This window comes from Muntiacus reevesi, chromosome 2 (genome assembly GCF_963930625.1).
Source record: "Muntiacus reevesi chromosome 2, mMunRee1.1, whole genome shotgun sequence".
Lineage (NCBI taxonomy): Eukaryota > Metazoa > Chordata > Mammalia > Artiodactyla > Cervidae > Muntiacus > Muntiacus reevesi.
In genome coordinates, this window is record NC_089250.1 from 9,703,064 (window position 1) to 9,720,432 (window position 17,369).

A 17,369-nucleotide genomic window follows, 5' to 3' on the forward strand; every position below is an offset into this window, starting at 1 on the left:
GGGCCGCAAGAAGCGGAGGCTGGTCTCCTGGGTTTGAGCTTCGGCTCCAGCATTAGCTCCAGCATTAGCTTTGGGCGGCCCAGTCTGCATTATTGGGCGCCTCTAAGGCTCTTGCTTTAGCTACAAATCAGGAACAACTGGTTGTTGGTTCAGGCTTTGAGATGATGCCTGCAAACACGTGACCCACTTAACCGAGGAATCGCGCGTCAGCTTCCCTAGAGCCCTGAGGCTGGCCGGGAATCAGCACCCTGCGAGTTCCTAGAGCCCGGAGACCCATAACTTTTCCCCTTGGGGAGCGCGGAGCTGGGTGCAGATTAGACCCAAGCCGCGGGGAAATCAGGCGCGCCGGTATCGGGAGCGGGCCGGGCATGCGCGGCAGCGGCGGGCGGGGTAAAGGCAACGCGGGGAAGCTCGCGCGGCGCCTGGGATGCCCGGGCAGGGGCGGAGCCCGCCTTATATGGGAGCTGCGCGGGGACAAACCGCGCGGGCCGCCCTCCCGGGGGCGCGGCCCGTCGTCTGCGTGAGCCTCCGCCGCCGCTGCTAGCGAGCACTCCATTCGGGTCTGGGGCTTCAGTGCACAGAATATGCGAGTGGCCCAGAGCCGACAAAGCCAGCCCGGTTCTTAAAGACAACAAATTACACAAGCTTGCAGGAGGAGTTCAAGATTAAAAGCTGTTTTCTGTGTCTAGGGCTTCACTGGTTGGCTCTTCGGAAGGTTTTGTTCATTGATTCATTTCCAACACGCTGCTCTTGCCTCTAAACACTCTCTTCCTTCGTGACTTTGCCATTTGACGAAACAGACCAAAGCAGCCCCGTAGACACTTTGGCCTCAACCCAGCACTCCTGGAGCTTTTGAATAAAAGTGAGGCAGTTAAGTCTTAAACTCACGCTGGGCAGGGTGGGACAGACACTTGGCCGGAGAACATTTCTAACTCAGAGTGAAAGAAGTCTCTGAAAGGGGAGACGAACGACAAACTGAGGTGGCTCTATTTGTCAAAAGCACGTTTCTGGAGTACTTTGCAAACAATAACGCTTACACATGTCACCTGGGGAAACTTGTGAACTGGCAGATTCTGATTGGACAGCTCTGGTGTGAAACCTGAGATGCTGCTTTTCCAGCAAATTCTGTGGGTGCAGCTGGTCTCAACTGGCCTAATTGATGGGGCTCGAGGCTGGAGGTTGGGCTCAACTGGGATTACTGGGAAGCCTGTGCGTTTTAGCCGCGAAAAGTTAGACGAGGTTTCTTAGTTGGGCGAGGCAATTTGCCGATTTCCCGAATTGGTCAAAGGCAGCAAGTCCAGCATCGATGTGGAGGGCGTCACCCCCCAGAGCAGGTACTATGAGAGCCACCAGAGTTAGAAATCTACCAGAAGGTCCCTGAACTTGGGGTGGGGGGTGGGGGGGCGGAGCGGGGTGTAAATATCTGTTATAGCCTCTAACTAAAATATATTCACTTTGGTAATACCAGAGATTTTGACACCTCTAGAAATTATGGATTTTCCTGTTCAATTTTAATTGTTTCAGCTTTCTCAAATTGTTAAAAGTCACTGTTACATTGAAATTACGGTCCTCATTAGACTGACACTACATCTTTTATTTAATATAACCACATGTGTTAGTCTCTCAGAAATTTATCTTTTTTATATCTTGCTCATTGTGTTTCATTAAAATTGATTTTCCTTTCCATCCCGTGTATTTTATGCATTTAAAAAGGTTATTCTGAAAATGACATTTCACCAGACAACCAAAAGGGTCCAGGGCACAAAAGCATTTAAGAACCTACAATTTGGAAATTCATTTCGTTTGGATGAGTGAAGGGCAATTCTAGTTTCAAAAAAAAAAAAAAACAATGGTGATGGAGGGAAGAAAAGATTCTGAGGCCAATGTTAAAACCCGAATGGGGGGCTTCCCTGGTGGCTCAATGGTAAAAGAAGCCCCTGCTAATGCAGGAGACACTGGTCCAGTCCCTGGTGGGGGAAGAGTCCACATGTCGCAGAGCCACTAAGCCCATGCACCCCAACTATTGGGCTTGTGCTCTAGAGAATGGGAACTGCAACTGTTGAGCCCACATTCAGCAACTACTGAAGCCTGCATGCCCTAGAGCTGGTGCTCCACAAGCCACTGCAAGGAGAAGCCTGGGCACCATAACTAGAGAAAACCTTGGCAAAGCAACAAAGACCCAGCACAGCCAAAATTTAAATAAAATTGTAAAACAATAAAACCCCAAATGCTATCAAATAAGAATGGAATATTGACCCCATCACCCTTAAAGCCGTGTGTGTATACGTGTTGGTTTCTTTTGTTTTCTTGTTTTGATGTAGCTTGTTTGGGTCTTCATTTATTGTTGCATTCTTTTTTTTCCTCTAATGTTTCACAGTCTCAGTACTACCAAATAGTTGTGACTCATGTAAACTCCCTGAGACTTAGCTTCTTCATTTCAAAGTGAGATCGCATTGAAATGTTTACTCCACTGCAAAATATTTGAATCATCTTGAAATACCATTATCAGGGAAAAAAAAAAAAACCCCCACACTCCTATCAGCTCTATATCCAGTTATATATTTTTCCTCTAGTCTCTAAGGAACAAGGTTGATTTACTCTCTCACCAGTATGACTTTCAAAACCTTGACGAACAGCAGACTGGCACACTTCAATTGGAACATAGAATACAACTGACATCTCAGAAACCCATCTGTTTTCCTGTTTGCAAGTACTGACTTCAAGCATTATATCACACAGCACACTTAATATCTTCATGTGGGTGTACATCATGGGACTTAAGTTGGATTTAGGAGGTATACAGTAAGTCAAAAAACTAAAGTAATTATTCTTCAGGTTCTCAAACAAATACATAATCGTATCAGAGACAGAAATCATAGATATGGAACACATATATACATATATACACACACACACATATACACAACACATACACACACACACACAGCTTTAGGGGTGATAGGATTAATGTTCCATTCTTATCTGATAGCATTTGGGGTTTTATTTTTTTACAATTGTATTCATTTATTTTTGGCTGTGCTGGGTCTTTGTTGCTTTGCCCAGGCTTTCATAAACATGGAAGATTTTCATGTTCTAAGTCATAAAATTTTAAAGTAAATTTAGAATCCCCTAAAATACTGAACATTAAAAGCAAAATCATTTGAGAAAGTGTACTCGGGGAACTGAGAGTGAAACCTGAGCTCCAAAGTAACAGTAAAGATAATCTTGAAAGTCATACATAGTAATTTTGTTGGCAAGCTATAGGCAGGTAGCTGTGAATGGCAGTTTTCTTTTAGAGCAGAAGTGAATAAAGAAATCACAGAGACTCAATTTAATAGAAGCTATCACCCTAAATCACAGTCATTTTATACCACTAAGATAGAAAAAAAGATCATTTTCAACTGCGTATAACTAGACCTATGGTCACAAAGAGTTCAGAATTGATGGACTTTGTACAGAGTCTGGAAGCATTTCAACTTCTTCAGAGTGAGAAACCACATTTAGTTGGAAGGATGAAGAAAAGTTTCATGGATGAATCGGTTGCAGAGACAAATCTTGCAGGACAGACAGTATTTGAGCCTCAAGATGGATGAGGAGATGACTTCTGAAGTGGAGGAAATACCTTGAACAAATATTCAGAGACAGGAAAGGAAGGGTCCTGCCCCAGAAATGGGCCCCCTGGTGGCTCAACTGATAAAGAATTTGCCTGCAATGCAGGAGACCTGAGTTCAATCCCTGGGTTGGGAAGATCCCCTGGAGAAGGGAAAGGCTACCCACTCCAGTATTCTGGCCTGGAGAATTCCTTGGACTGCATAGTCCATGGGGCCGCAGAGAGTTGGACATGACTGAGCAACTTTTCTTTTCTTTATTTCTGCCCCAGAAATAGTGAGAGAGGAAAGCCTCTTTGCCTAGAGCATAGTGTTAGAGGTTTAAAGATAGTGATATGGGGCACTTCCCTGGTGGTCCAGCGGTTAAGAGTTCACACTCCCAACACAGGGAACTAGCTCTGGATGGGAACTGGATCCCACATGCCACAACGCAAGGTCCCCCAGGCCGAACCAAGGTCCCGCATATGGCAATGAACACTCCCTGTGCCGCAATGAAGACCAGTCACAGCCAAATAATAAACGTTAAAAAAATAAAGCTGGTGAGACTTTCTCACAATCCTCCCCCCCCACACCCCTGCCCCGGCAGTGTCACTCTGAAGCGCTCATCAGGGAAAGGAGTCTGTTTCTCCACCTGTTTGTGTGGCTGGCCTGCTTACTTGCTTTGGCCCACCGAATGCAGCAGAATTAACTTTCTAGCCTAAGCTTGGAAAGGCTTCCTGTGCCTTCACTTTTACTCCAGGGACCCCACCACTGTCACGTGTAGCAAGCAAACTCAGGCTAGCCTGCTGAATGATGGCATGACCGGTCAAACCCAGTGCCACCATCAATAGCCAGCCAACCCCCAGACATGGGAGTGGGACCCCTTGCAGCAGCCAGCCCCGGCCACTTCATGAGCCAGTCAGAGGTTTACGAGAGCAGCCCGGGATGACAGAACCTGTCCAGACCAGCAGAACCACCAAGCTGACCTATAGATGGACAGGGATCAGGATGCCAAAATATGCAACTGTGGCATAGAATTGTCTTAAATCTGAAGTCAATTAACAATAAACCAGCACAGGAAGAGCTCTTTGCCCTCCCCCATCTTCCAAAAAGCAGGACAGAACTTTCCCTTGGTGAAGCTAGTCCTCCTCCCCTCCCCCATACCAAAAGAACATGCCTTCTTACTAGAGGCAGAAAGGCAGCACACCTTACTAAACTAACTTTTATCTCCCATTTGTTTCCCCCACATACTTACTTTCCCATGATTTACAACCATCCAGTCCTTACAGCCACTAGGAGATGAGAACCCTTTGCCTTTTTGTAGTCACGTCTCCACAATGTATTGCCTTTTGTTAAAATAATAAACTCTATTGCCTAACTGCTTTGGATTTTTTTCAATTCTTTTCAGTGATGCCTTCCAAGCAAATTAAAATCTAAACCCTTCTTCTTGGTCTAACCTAAGCTAACCTTAACCTTTAACCTAATATTAATCTAACCTTACCCTTAACCTATCCTAACCTTAACTTTAATTGAGACTGGATGGTGAAAAGAACAGTTTGATCTGTTAGGTTGTTTTGCCAGTTTAATTTGCACACCCATGTTATCAACTCAAGAAGGTAAAGGAAGCTTTTTTTTTTTCCCCATCCTGACAAGACTCATGAGCAATAAACCAGTGGTGGTCATTTAAGCCATTTGGTTTAGGGTAGTGTTGTTATTCAGTCACTGAGTCATGTCTGACTCTGTGACTCCATGGATTGTAGCCCAACAGGCTTCCCTGTCCTTCACTATTTCCCCGAGTTTGCTCAAACTCATGTCCATTGAGTCAGTGATGCCATCTAACCATCTCATCCTCTATTGTCTTCTTCTCCTCCTGCTCTCAATCTTTTCGAGCATCAGGATCTTTTCCAATGAGTCAACTCTTCTTATGAGATGGCCAAAGTATTGCAGTTTCAGCTTCAGCATCAGTCATTCCAATGAATATTCAGGGTTGATTTCCTTTAGGATTGACTGGTTTGATCTCCTTGAAGTCCAAGGGACTTTCCAGAGTCTTCTCCAGTACCACAATTCAAAGGCATCAATTCTTCAGTACTCAGCCATCATTATGGTCCAACTCTCACATCCGTACAAGACTACTGCAAAAACCACAGCTTTGACTTAGGGTATGTGCATGTTATTGATTGCCTCCAAATATATCCTATCTTATCTAAAAGAAAGGTTTTGGATAAATGGGATAATTCAGGAGCCTTGTTCAGTTCAGTTCAGTTCCTCAGTCATGTCTGACTCTTTGTGACCCCATGGACTGCAGCACGCCAGGCCTCCCTGTCCATCACCAACTCCCAGAGTTTACTCAAACTCATGTCTATTGAGTCAGTGATGCCATCCAACCATCTCATCCTCTGTCATCCCCTTCTCCTAGCTTCAACCTTTCCCAGTATCAGAGTCTTTTCCAATGAGCAGTTTTTTGCATCAGGTTGCTAAAGTATTGAAGTTTCAGCTTCAGTATCAGTACTTCCAATAAATATTCAGGACTGATTTCCTTTAGGATGGACTGGTTGGATCTCCTTGCAGCCCAAGAGACTCTCAAGAGTCTTCTCCAACACCACATTTCAAAAGCATCAATTCTTCAGCACTCAGCTTTCTTTATAGTCCAACTCTCACATCCATACATGACTACTGGAAAAGCCAAGCTTTGACTAGATGGACTTTTGTTGGAAAAGTAATGTCTCTGCTTTTTATTAGGCTGTCTAGGTTGGTCACAACTTTTCTTCCAAGGAGCAAGCATCTTTTAATTTCATGGCTGCAGCCACCATCTGCAGTGATTTTGGAGTCCCAAAACTAAAGTCTGTCACTATTTCCACTGTTTCCCCATTTACCATGAAGTGATGGGACCAGATGACATGATCTTAGTTTTCTGAATGTTGAGTTTTAAGCCAACTTTTTCACTCTCTTCTTTCACTTTCATCAAGGGGCTCTTTAGTTCTTCTTCACTTTCTGCCATAAGGGTGGTGTCATCTCCATATCTGAGGTTATTGATATTTCTCCCAGCAATCTTGATTCCAATTTGTGCTTCATAGAGCCCAGCATTTCTCATGATGCACTCTGCATATAAGTTAAATAAGCAGAGTGACAATATACAGCCTTGACATACTCCTTTCCCTATTTGGAACCAGTCTGTTGTTCCATGTCCAGTTCTAATTGTTGCTTCTTGACCTGCATACAGGTTTCTCAAGAGGCAGGTCAGGTGGTCTGGTATTCCCATCTCTTTAAGGATTTCCCACAAGTTTGTTGCTGTCCACACAGTCAAAGGCTTTGGTGTAGTCAATAAAGCAGAAGTAGATATTTTTCTGGAATTCTCTTGTTTTTTTGATGATCCAGCAGATGTTGGTAATTTGATCTCTAGTTCCTCTGGCTTTTCTAAATCCAGCTTGAACATCTGGAAGTTCATGGTTCACAACATACTGTTGAAACCTGGCTTGGAGAATTTTGAGCATTACTTTACTAGCGTGTGAGATGAGTGCAATTGTGCGGTTGTCTGAACAGTCTTTGACATTTCCTTTCTTTGGAGTTGGAATGAAAACTGACCTTTTCCAGTCCTGTGGCCACTGCTGATTTTTCCAAATTTGCTGGCATATTGAGTGCCACACTTTCACAGCATCATCTTTCAGGATTTGAAATAGCTCAACGGGAATTCCATCACCTCCACTAGCTTTGTTCATAGTGATGTTTCCTAAGGCCTGCTTGACTTCGCATTCCAGGATGTCTGGCTCTAGGTTGTGGTTATCTGGGTCATGAAGATCTTTTTTGTATAGTTCTTCTGTGTATTCTTGCCACCTCTTTTAATATCTTCTGCTTCTGCTAGGTCCATACCATTTCCGTCCTTTATCGTGCCCATCTTTGCCTGAAATGTTCCCTTGGTATCTCTAATTTTCTTGAAGAGATCTCTAGTCTTTCCCATTCTATTGTTCTCCTGTATTTCTTTGCACTGATCACTGAGAAGGCTTTCTCATCTCTTCTTGCTATTCTTTGGAACACTGCATTCAAATGGGTATATCTTTCCTTTTCTCCTTTGTCTTTTGCTTCTCTTATATTCACAGCTATTTGTAAGGCCTCCTCAGACAACCATTTTGCCTTTTTGCATTTTTTTTTTCTCTTGGGGATGGTCTTGATCCCTGCCTCCTGTACAAAGTCACAAACCTCCATCCATAGTTCTTCAGGCACTCTATCAGATCTAATCCCTTGAATGTATTTCACACTTCCACTGTATAATCATAAGGGATTTGATTTAGGTCATACCTGGATGGTCCAGTGGTTTTCCCTACTTTCTTCAATTGAAGTCTGAATTTGGCAGTAAGGAGTTCATGATCTGAGACACAGTCAGCTCCCGGTCTTGTTTTTGCTGACTGTATAGAACTTCTCCATCTTTGGCTGCAAAGAATATAATTAATCTGATTTCGGTATTGACCATCTGGTAATGTCCATGTTAATGTCCTTGTTAATCATACAGAAATATGAGCAACATAAACAAACAAACAAACCTCAGAGCTGGGACCCTAATCAGGGGTCTGTGGAGTTATTGTTTGAAGCTAAAAGCCTTTGGGGTCATTTTGTACATGTGAGAAGACCGAGGCTCAGACAGGAGACACACCGTAGATCCCCCTTCCCACTGCCCACCTCCCTCAGTGAACTATCACTGAAGCCCATTCCCAGAAGAGCAGATGCCCTCTGAACACACTGTGTTTGCGCCGCATCCTGTGTGCCCAGCAGGAATGCCTTTTCCTCTCCTCCTGGGTCCAGCTCTCCCTTTGAGGTTGATGGTCCCTAGTCTTCCCCCACTGCACCAGCTCCTGGCAATTGCTCCCTCTTGCAAATGCCCTGTAGCATGATCAGCACTTGTTACTCACTGGAAAATTTTCAAACTTGGTTTTCTGTGTCTCTCCCCCAATCCGAGTCTAAACCCTTGAAGGGTAAGGAGTAGGTCTTAGCAGTTGTCTGCATTCCCAGTGATGCCAGAATGGCAAATGTTAACATTGACACTTAGCAAAACCAATGAACTCATTATACTGTTCTGTTTCTGTAGATGGCCAGTATATAAATATGAATTTCTATGTCACAATTCTTTGGCCCATTTTTTGTCCTTTTCTGTTCCTCTAACCAGGTCATAACATAAAGGTTATGCCATTTGTTACTGTCAAGCTTAATTAAGCCCATTATAATTCATTAACCCCTGTGCTTGCTTCATAATTAACATTGATTAACACAAAGGCGTACAAAATAGGCCATCAGCACTTTCCAGAAGCGCTGATGACAATTATATTGGTAATTCAATACAGTATAGAAGATGATGGGGTAGTAATTTGCACTCTCTTTACATAAGGAGACAAATATGTTACCATGAAAAACTAGCCTAGAAACTAAGCAGTTTGTTCACTAGATTCACCTGATTAAACCTTCGCCCTGTGTATCCATCTACGACTGTTGAAACCTCGAATTACTGAAGGCACAGCTCCAAGTAACTTGCTTCACTGCATCACTGGTCTGAAAGAAGGAAGCATTTCGAAGCCAACAGAAGGAAGGAGGAGCGGCCAGTCACAGCAAAGCAGCCCCAAAGCTCAGACAGACAGTGATGCGGCCAACATGGCATTCCGTAGCTCTGGGCTGAGTCCAGGGCTTGATGGCAGCAGGTTGAAGTTTCACAACGATCAGCGCCCAGAGTCATTGGATCTGAAAAGCTCCGAGTGACTAATTACTTGAAAATAAACTATTTGCCTATCCAGAATATAAAATACAAACAAGCAGAAAAATCCCCATGCGTGCTCAGTCGTGTCTGATTCTTTGTGACCCCATGGACTGTAGCCCACCAGACTCCTCTGTCCATGGGATTTTCCAGTCAAGAATACTGGAGTGGGTTGCCATTTCCCCCTCCAGGGGATCTTCCCGAGTCAGGGATAGAACCCGCATCTCCTGCGTTGGCAAGCAGATTCTTTACCACTGGGCCACTTGAGACGTTCCCCACCACCACCCAAACCTCTATATTCTAATATATCCAAGATTGTGTTTAAGTTCCCTTTCTCTCTGACCCCAGAGGCCATGGATGTATTCTTGGCATCGGGGTTAAGAGTACACCACCAGGTTCACCTGTGACTCTAGTCAACTGTCAGTGGGGATGGCGCAGTTGAACATTTGTGTTTGTAGGAATAGAGATGGGCTGTTTAGGAGCTGCAGCAGTTTCTGTTCTGCACAAAATATGTAAATGGGACTCTGCCCCACTGCCCTCCAGGGAAAGATTATCAGAATTGTTACCATCCAAATCAATTGGCCCTGTGCAAATGACTTCATAAGGAGGCCGTGGACGTCTGTTACTGCAGTGGAAATCTTTCAAACCCTAAAAGAAGTGTTAGTTCAAAATAGGATGCTTCAAATTTGTTATTGAAAGAGTTGTAATGTTCAGGAAGATCCCTGAATTACTATATACACAAGTGGCTCATCGAGAAAAACCTGCCTGATGAAAAAACATGGAGAATTTTCTGAAGGCATATAGCTTCTAGGTATGGAAACTGGACTCTGAATTCAAATGTCTGTGTCCTCAGAGCTGGGATTTCTTTTTTTTTTTTTTTTTTTTTTTTTAGCCCTCCTCCTCAGTACAGGATGTGTTGGAGAAAATGCTAGAAATAGAAAAGCAGCTGTCAGAAGCAGAACTAAATAAAAAAAGAAAAAGCACAAACATGCATTGATACAAAGGGTGACGTTATTGACACTGTCCTGGTGTCCACAACCTTCCTACCTGTCATTATCAAACATCATATTTGGGGTCTTATATCAACCCCATCAGGGTGGTAGAGACTCATGTAATTCCCCTCCTCTCTCCCTCTCTCTTCCTCTCCTAACTATGTTAAAAAAGAGAGAAACAATAGGCCCAAAATGGAGTCACTTATGCTAAGCCTCATGTCACCAACTGCTCACCGTTAGTCACTTAGTTCTGTCCAACTCTTTGTGACCCCATGGACTGTAGCCCACCAGGCTTCTCTGTCCATGGGATTCTCCAGGCAAGAATACTGGAAGGGATTGCCATTTCCTTCTCCAGGGGATCTTTCCAACCCAGGGATTGAACCCGGGTCTCCTGCATTACAGGCAGATTCTTTACCATCTGAGCTACCTGTGAAGGCCAAATCAAGATTTAACGCCTACCTTATTACAGGTTCCCTGTTGGCTCAGCAGTAAAGAATCCATTTGTGAATGCAGGAGACAGTTTCGATCCTTATTGGGAAGATCCCCTGGAGAAGGAAATGGCAACCTACTCTACTACTTTTGTCTGGGAAATCCCATGGACAGATGAGCCTGGCAGGCTACAGTCCATAGGACTGCAAAGTCAACATAACTTAGCGACTAAACGATTTAATTATAGGTCCAGCCCACACTTCACACTTGAATGGAATCTTAAACCAATTTCTAGAATTACTGTCAGCACTAGTGAGGTAATCTGCTTGATAAACCCCAAACATCCCCTAAAATTAGATGACCTTGCCACAGTCAGCCAGCTCTTTTACAGTATAACTTCCTCATCACACTCCCCTCCTGTCTATAAAAGTCTTCCACTTTGTACAGCTCTCCGAAGCTCTCTTCTTTCCGCTAAGAAGGGCTGTTCCCCAACTCATAAACTGTTGAATAAAGCCAATAAGATCTTTCTAATTTACTCCATTGGATTTTGTTTTTTAACAACTACAACACTTTTTTTCTTCTTCATTTTCTCTAAAATAAGATACAAAATCCATTCAGTGGGATGCATAAAGCATACAAATCTAAATTGTACACCTTAATGAATTGTTTCATGCATATACACTCATGTAACCCCCACACAGATGAGATTCAGAACATGTCTATCATCCCAGTAATGTCCATCAAGCTACAGGCTTTTTATTTGAAAGTCGGGTTTAATGAGGTACCATTTTAATACAGCAATATTTTCCCTTTTTTATAGTCAGTTCTATGAGTCTTGACAAATGCATATAGTTGTGTGGCTACCAATAAAATCAAAATATAGAACTGTCCCATCACTCAGACCCACCTCTGAAAAAAAATTCCCCTCTGCATCATTGTAGTAAATCCGTCCCTCCTTCTCCAACCCCTGGCAACCACTAATCTGTATTCTGTCCCTAGGGTTTATCTTTTCTAGAATGTCTTATAAATGGACCATACAGTAGGAGTCAGACTTCTTTCACTGAGCATAATACATTTGAGAGCCATTCATGTAGTTGAGTGTATCAATAGTTCCTTTTTTTATTCCTAAGTAGTACTTAATTATACTACATCCTGTGTATTTATCAGTTAAAGGATGCATGTTGTTTCCAGGTTTTTGACAATTATGAATAAAACCACTATAAACATTCACTATAATATAGGGTTTTGTGTGAATCTAAGTTTTCATTTCTTTTGGGTAAAAACCCAGGAAGTGGATATCTTGGTCTAGCTAAGTCCATTTTGAACATTATTACTTTTTTAAGCAGAATGGTTTTTCAGAGAGCCTGTGCCATTTTGCATTCCCATCAGCAGCATAGGAGATTTTAATTGCTACATTTTCTTATCAGCACTTGGCATCACCAATTTTTTAAAGTCACTTCACTAGGTATGTGGCACAGATTTTTGAAGCTGGATAAACATGTTCACAGACTTTATTGGTGTCTTCAGAGAATACTTAAAATCAATCTTAAACATCTCTCTCTCTCTCTCTCTCTCTCTATATATATATATATATATATATGTATATGTATATGTATATATATATATGAGAGCTACTTGGCTGCCTGTTAATTAGGGAGTTCATGTAATGATCCTGACTGGAGTTACCTGTGCTCAGTCAGTCCAGTTTTGATTAGTTTGTTTATAACTCAAGCAGCATCCTTGCCAGTTTCCTTAGCACAATTGTTAAGGGTGAGAGTCCTGCATCTTACCTGCCACCGCCCTGCAGGTGATGCCTCAATGTGACAGCTCCTCACTTCCTCTGGCGTCTTTAAAACACTTTGTAACCTCGCTCTAACCACTCTGTTTTTGTGTGTTTTCTGTACCCAGAAGATGAAATATCTTCAGCTTCTACTTTCAAGAATATATCTATCAAAAAATAGATAGCCAGCGGAAAGCTGCTGCATAACACAGGGAACTCAGCCCAATGCTCTGTGATGATCTAGAATGGTGCAGGACGGGGTGGGAGAGAGGCTCGAGAGAGGGGATATATATATGGCCGATTCTCGGTGCTATATGGCAGAAACCGACACAAAGCAATTATCTTCCAATTTAAAAAAATCTGTAAGTTTCAGCAGGAAAAAAAAGAATATATCTATCAAAAACACTCTAAGATGGAGGAAGGAGAGACATGCTTCATTGCAGCAAACAAGCTGTCATGTTTAGGCGGTCCCTGGAGAATTCAATCATTTTTTTTTGACTCTGCCTTCAATATGCACAGATCATATTGTACTGTTTTCTAGAAATAACTGAGGCTGATTTTTCTGTCTTGGGCAGAAAACACATGTAGTCAGAACCTGGTCCTCTCAGACTGGTTATACAAATCCCTCCCTCCTGTGGCTTTTCTCTGCATTTCTTTGCTGACACCTCATTCATTTGCACCCATCCACCCTGTCTGCTGGTTCTAATGCTGTGCTGTCAGCCTTTAGCCTGTGACATGAGTCACCTCCTATGTGTTACATATGTCCCTCCTCTCCCCCTGCCCCAGCAATTGCCATATCTCTGCCTCATCCCTAAACAGAAGAACACACTAGACATCCCCAGCTGCATCTTCTCATTATTTCTAAATTATATTACTTACTGTAAATTATAAGATATACATACAGAAAGGATAAATCCAAAAGGTACGTGAGTGCCTGCTAAGTCGCTTCATTCATGTCAGACTCTGCGATCCTATGGATCATAGCCTGCCAGGCTCCTCTCTCTATGGACTTCTCCAGCCGAGAATACTGAAGCGGGTTGCCACACCCTGCGAAGAACCAGGGACCGAACCCGTGTCTCTTATGTCTTCTGCATTGCAGGCAGGTTCTTTACCACTAGCACCACCTGGGAACCCCAAATCCTAAAGGTACCCAGGCACACAGATCTTGAAGGCTCTTGTTTCCTGGTTCCCCAGTTCCCTTGCTCAGAGTTAACTAGTTACCAGTGTCTTGTGCTCTTCTGAAAAGAGGTAGTCTACAAATCAACAACACATAATCTAGAGATTTTTATTCTTTGCAGAAACTATAACAATTTAAAACACCTTTATGTGCCTTTTTTCCACATAAAATATATATCTTGTAAAAAGATTTCATCTCAGCATACCTACGTGTACTATGTAAACCTCAATAGATTTGCCTCATTCTTTAAAAAAGTTATTTAATGCTCAATTTAATGCTCAATGTTATATATATATATATATATATATATATATACACATGGTTCATTTCAGCAAAGTCTTTTTAAACATACCTAAAATAATGACTTAGTGGCTAAAACAAGATAGAAGTGTATATCATGAGAAAGATGAGCAGAGTTAGGTGGCTTAGGGCTGGTGTTGGTAACTATAGTCTCAGAGACTGAATGTCCTTTCATCTTGTTGTTCCTCTGTTCTTAGTGCATGGATTTCTCATGTTCAAAGGTGGCTGCTTGAGCTCCAACCTTCATATATGCATTCCAACCTGAAGACAAACATGCTCCCTGTCAAGAAGGACACACCCCAGCTCACAAAATCCTTTCAGTCATATCTCATTTTCCGAAACTAGTCACGAAGCTACACCTAGCTGGAAGGGAAGATGGGAAATGTCATCACAATCCAGGGAATAAGTGGAAAATTGGGGGTTCTATGAAGAAAGAAGGAGAGAAGAATGAATACTGAGATTTAACAATCAGTTTTTGTCCCAAAATTGTTGCTGGTTCGTTAACTCTTACAAATACTGCTGAAGTATATATCTTTGTGAACCTTCTATTTCACACTATGTGGGAAGATCTGCAGAATTTCTAGGTCACATGGTGTGTGCATTTTTACTTTCATGGGTATTACCAGTTGCCACCCACTGACAAGGGAATAATGCATACCTGCACCGACATTGTGATAGTGCTCCCACATCCTGAACAATTCTGAGAGTGCTCACAATTTTTATTTTTTGATCTTTATCTTTACCAATGTGATAGCTAAAATACAGTACCCCCAATAGTCTTAACTTGACTTAATATGACTTTCTCTTATTTTTAGTGAAGCTGAGTACTTTTTCAAATGTCCAGTCATCATTTGTATTAATAGTATTTCCTTAACTCTGAATGGTTTCTGTCATTTGCCCATTTGTTCACTGGATCATTTCCTTGTTGCCCTGTAGAAATTCTTCATAAGTTGGGGAAATAAGCATTTTCAGTAGTATATATGATAAATATTTTTTCATAGCTTTGATTTTATTTATTGTTTTTATTTCCATGACTTTTTAAAGGGATGGAAGCCTTTATTTCTTTGTTTCACAAGGAAAGTTTAGCAGAGTTGGTTGCTATTTGGTGGTTAGTCAGAGGGATTGAATTCCATATCCTCACTCCAGTCTGACACTTCATATCCTACAACCTTGGCTGGAGCAGCCATGGGAGCAGCAGCCACAAACACAGACGCAGCAGTCAAAAGGCCTTGACTTCTGCAGCAAATGGAAAGGTATAATAAGTTTCCACAGACCAAGTCATGACCACTTGGACCTGCTGATGACAGAATGAGTTAGCGATGCAACAGGTGGGCAATGGATCTGCAGACATAGGAGGGCAACCCTGCAGACGCCCCCCAGGAAGCAAGAACGCAGTTTGTGACGTCAGGGACCTTGGGTCTATAAATGCTGGATGAGGTGTCTGAGGGAGAAGGGGCGATTTTCGGCGTGTTCCTCAGTGTGGTTTCATGGCTTCTCCCTTTGTTTCCAGCCTTAATTAGCTGCACATCACTCAGGATTTGGATGGTAATTTTTTTTTAACGTGGCTAAATTGATCCCTCTTTAAAAATGCTTTTGGGCTTTGGGACAGTCGTAGGAAGGTGCTTTTCATACCAAAGTCATTTAAAAAAAACTCCTATGATTTTCTTTTTCATACTAATAATAATTACAATCAAGTTGGTAACTTGATTTATTTTTACACGACTGCTGGTTACCCTGGCACCCTGACCCATTCACCTTCCTCCACTGATTTGACAGCTTGACTACATCTCAAAGGAAGACAATAGTTCTTATTCACTTAAAATGGATACATCTTAATTGTACTTTCTATTTGTTAACTGCTGTAGTGTCAGTGATATTCTTCACTACCTTTTAGAGTCACACATTGCAGTTGTATCTAGTTTTCAGTGAGAAGAGTTAAGCATCAGATCCATCTGCTCACAGCCTAGATCCTGCTAAACAGTAGAGTGTTGATGGGGAAGGAATTCAGGCTATAGAGGTTTTTCTAGACTGACAAGTGTCCACCCCAAATTCATATGTTGAAGCCCTAGTACCTCAAAATGTAACTGTATTTGGAGAGGGGACCTTGAGAGAGGAAATTAAGTTATAATGAGGTCATATAGGTAGACCCTAGTCCTACATAACTGGTATCTTTTTATTTCCATTTATTTTTATTAGTTGGAAGCAAATTACTTTACAATATTGTATAAGAAAAGGAAACCAGGACGCAGACGAACACACAGAGGGAAGTCCACACGAAGACACAGGGAAAGTCTGCAAGCCAAAGGGCGAGGCCGAGAAGAAGCCAACCCTGCTGACACCTCGGACTTTCAGCCTCCAGAAACGTGAGATGCTTACTGTCTGCTGTCGGAGTCACCCAGTCTGTGGGACTTTGAGATGACAGCTCTAGGAGATTCACACAGAGGTACATAGACCTGGCTGAATCAACTAGGGGTCTCTGGCAGCAGGTTGTAGAAGTTTAGTCAGAGCTGCAGTCTTGGGTCGCCTTCTCTGGACTCTGAGGTACAGATCTGCAGACAGCAGGTATACTGCGAGTGGCCACAGGAGCCACGCCTGCGAGGGAGGGAAGGCAGCTGGGAGAGGAAGCTGAACTGTAACTGCAGCAGAAGGCTCGGCTGATCCGAGGCGCGGCTCTGAACCTGAGATGGCAGTGATGGTAATCCAGACTGAGCCAAGCAGGCTGTGCCCTGGACGAGATTCTAAACCAGGTGAGGGAGTTCTGTGTGCCCGAGGGCAAGGACTGGCAGGGCCTTGGCTGTGAGCCATCAGGGCCAGCGCCTCTGAGGCCCAGGAGAGGGGACCCGATGGCACTCCCCGCATCCACCTGCCCATGCAGGAGGGACGCGCACAGCTCAGAGGGGCAGCCTGAAGGAGCAGCGCTCAGCAAGGGCTGCCCCAGAGTGGCCTGGGGAGTGTGGAATGCAGGAACAAGTGAGACCGTTTCTCGTGCAACGATCACAGGGATGAACTGGCCCCACCATCACTGTGCTGTTCCTTTCAGGATTCTGACTCATAGGATAGAGTGACCTTGATCACCTGCTTGCTTTTGAGCAGAGGAGGGCATGACCCCTTGACTGACAGTCCCCAGAAGACTACACAACATGGGCGTAGGCTGTTTCTGAAAAAATGAACCCCTGGAAGAAAGGAGACTGATACTGAGCAGGTGAAAATATTGAACCCAGGCCATCTGAGTTGGATTCTCAGTCTTGGGTGTCCTTGGGCAAGCAGTTTGAACTGTTTCATCTGTAAAGTAGAAATAAATATTACCTACAACATAGGATGCTTCAATCTTAAGTGATCTCTCTCTCTCTCTCTGTGTGTGTATGTATAT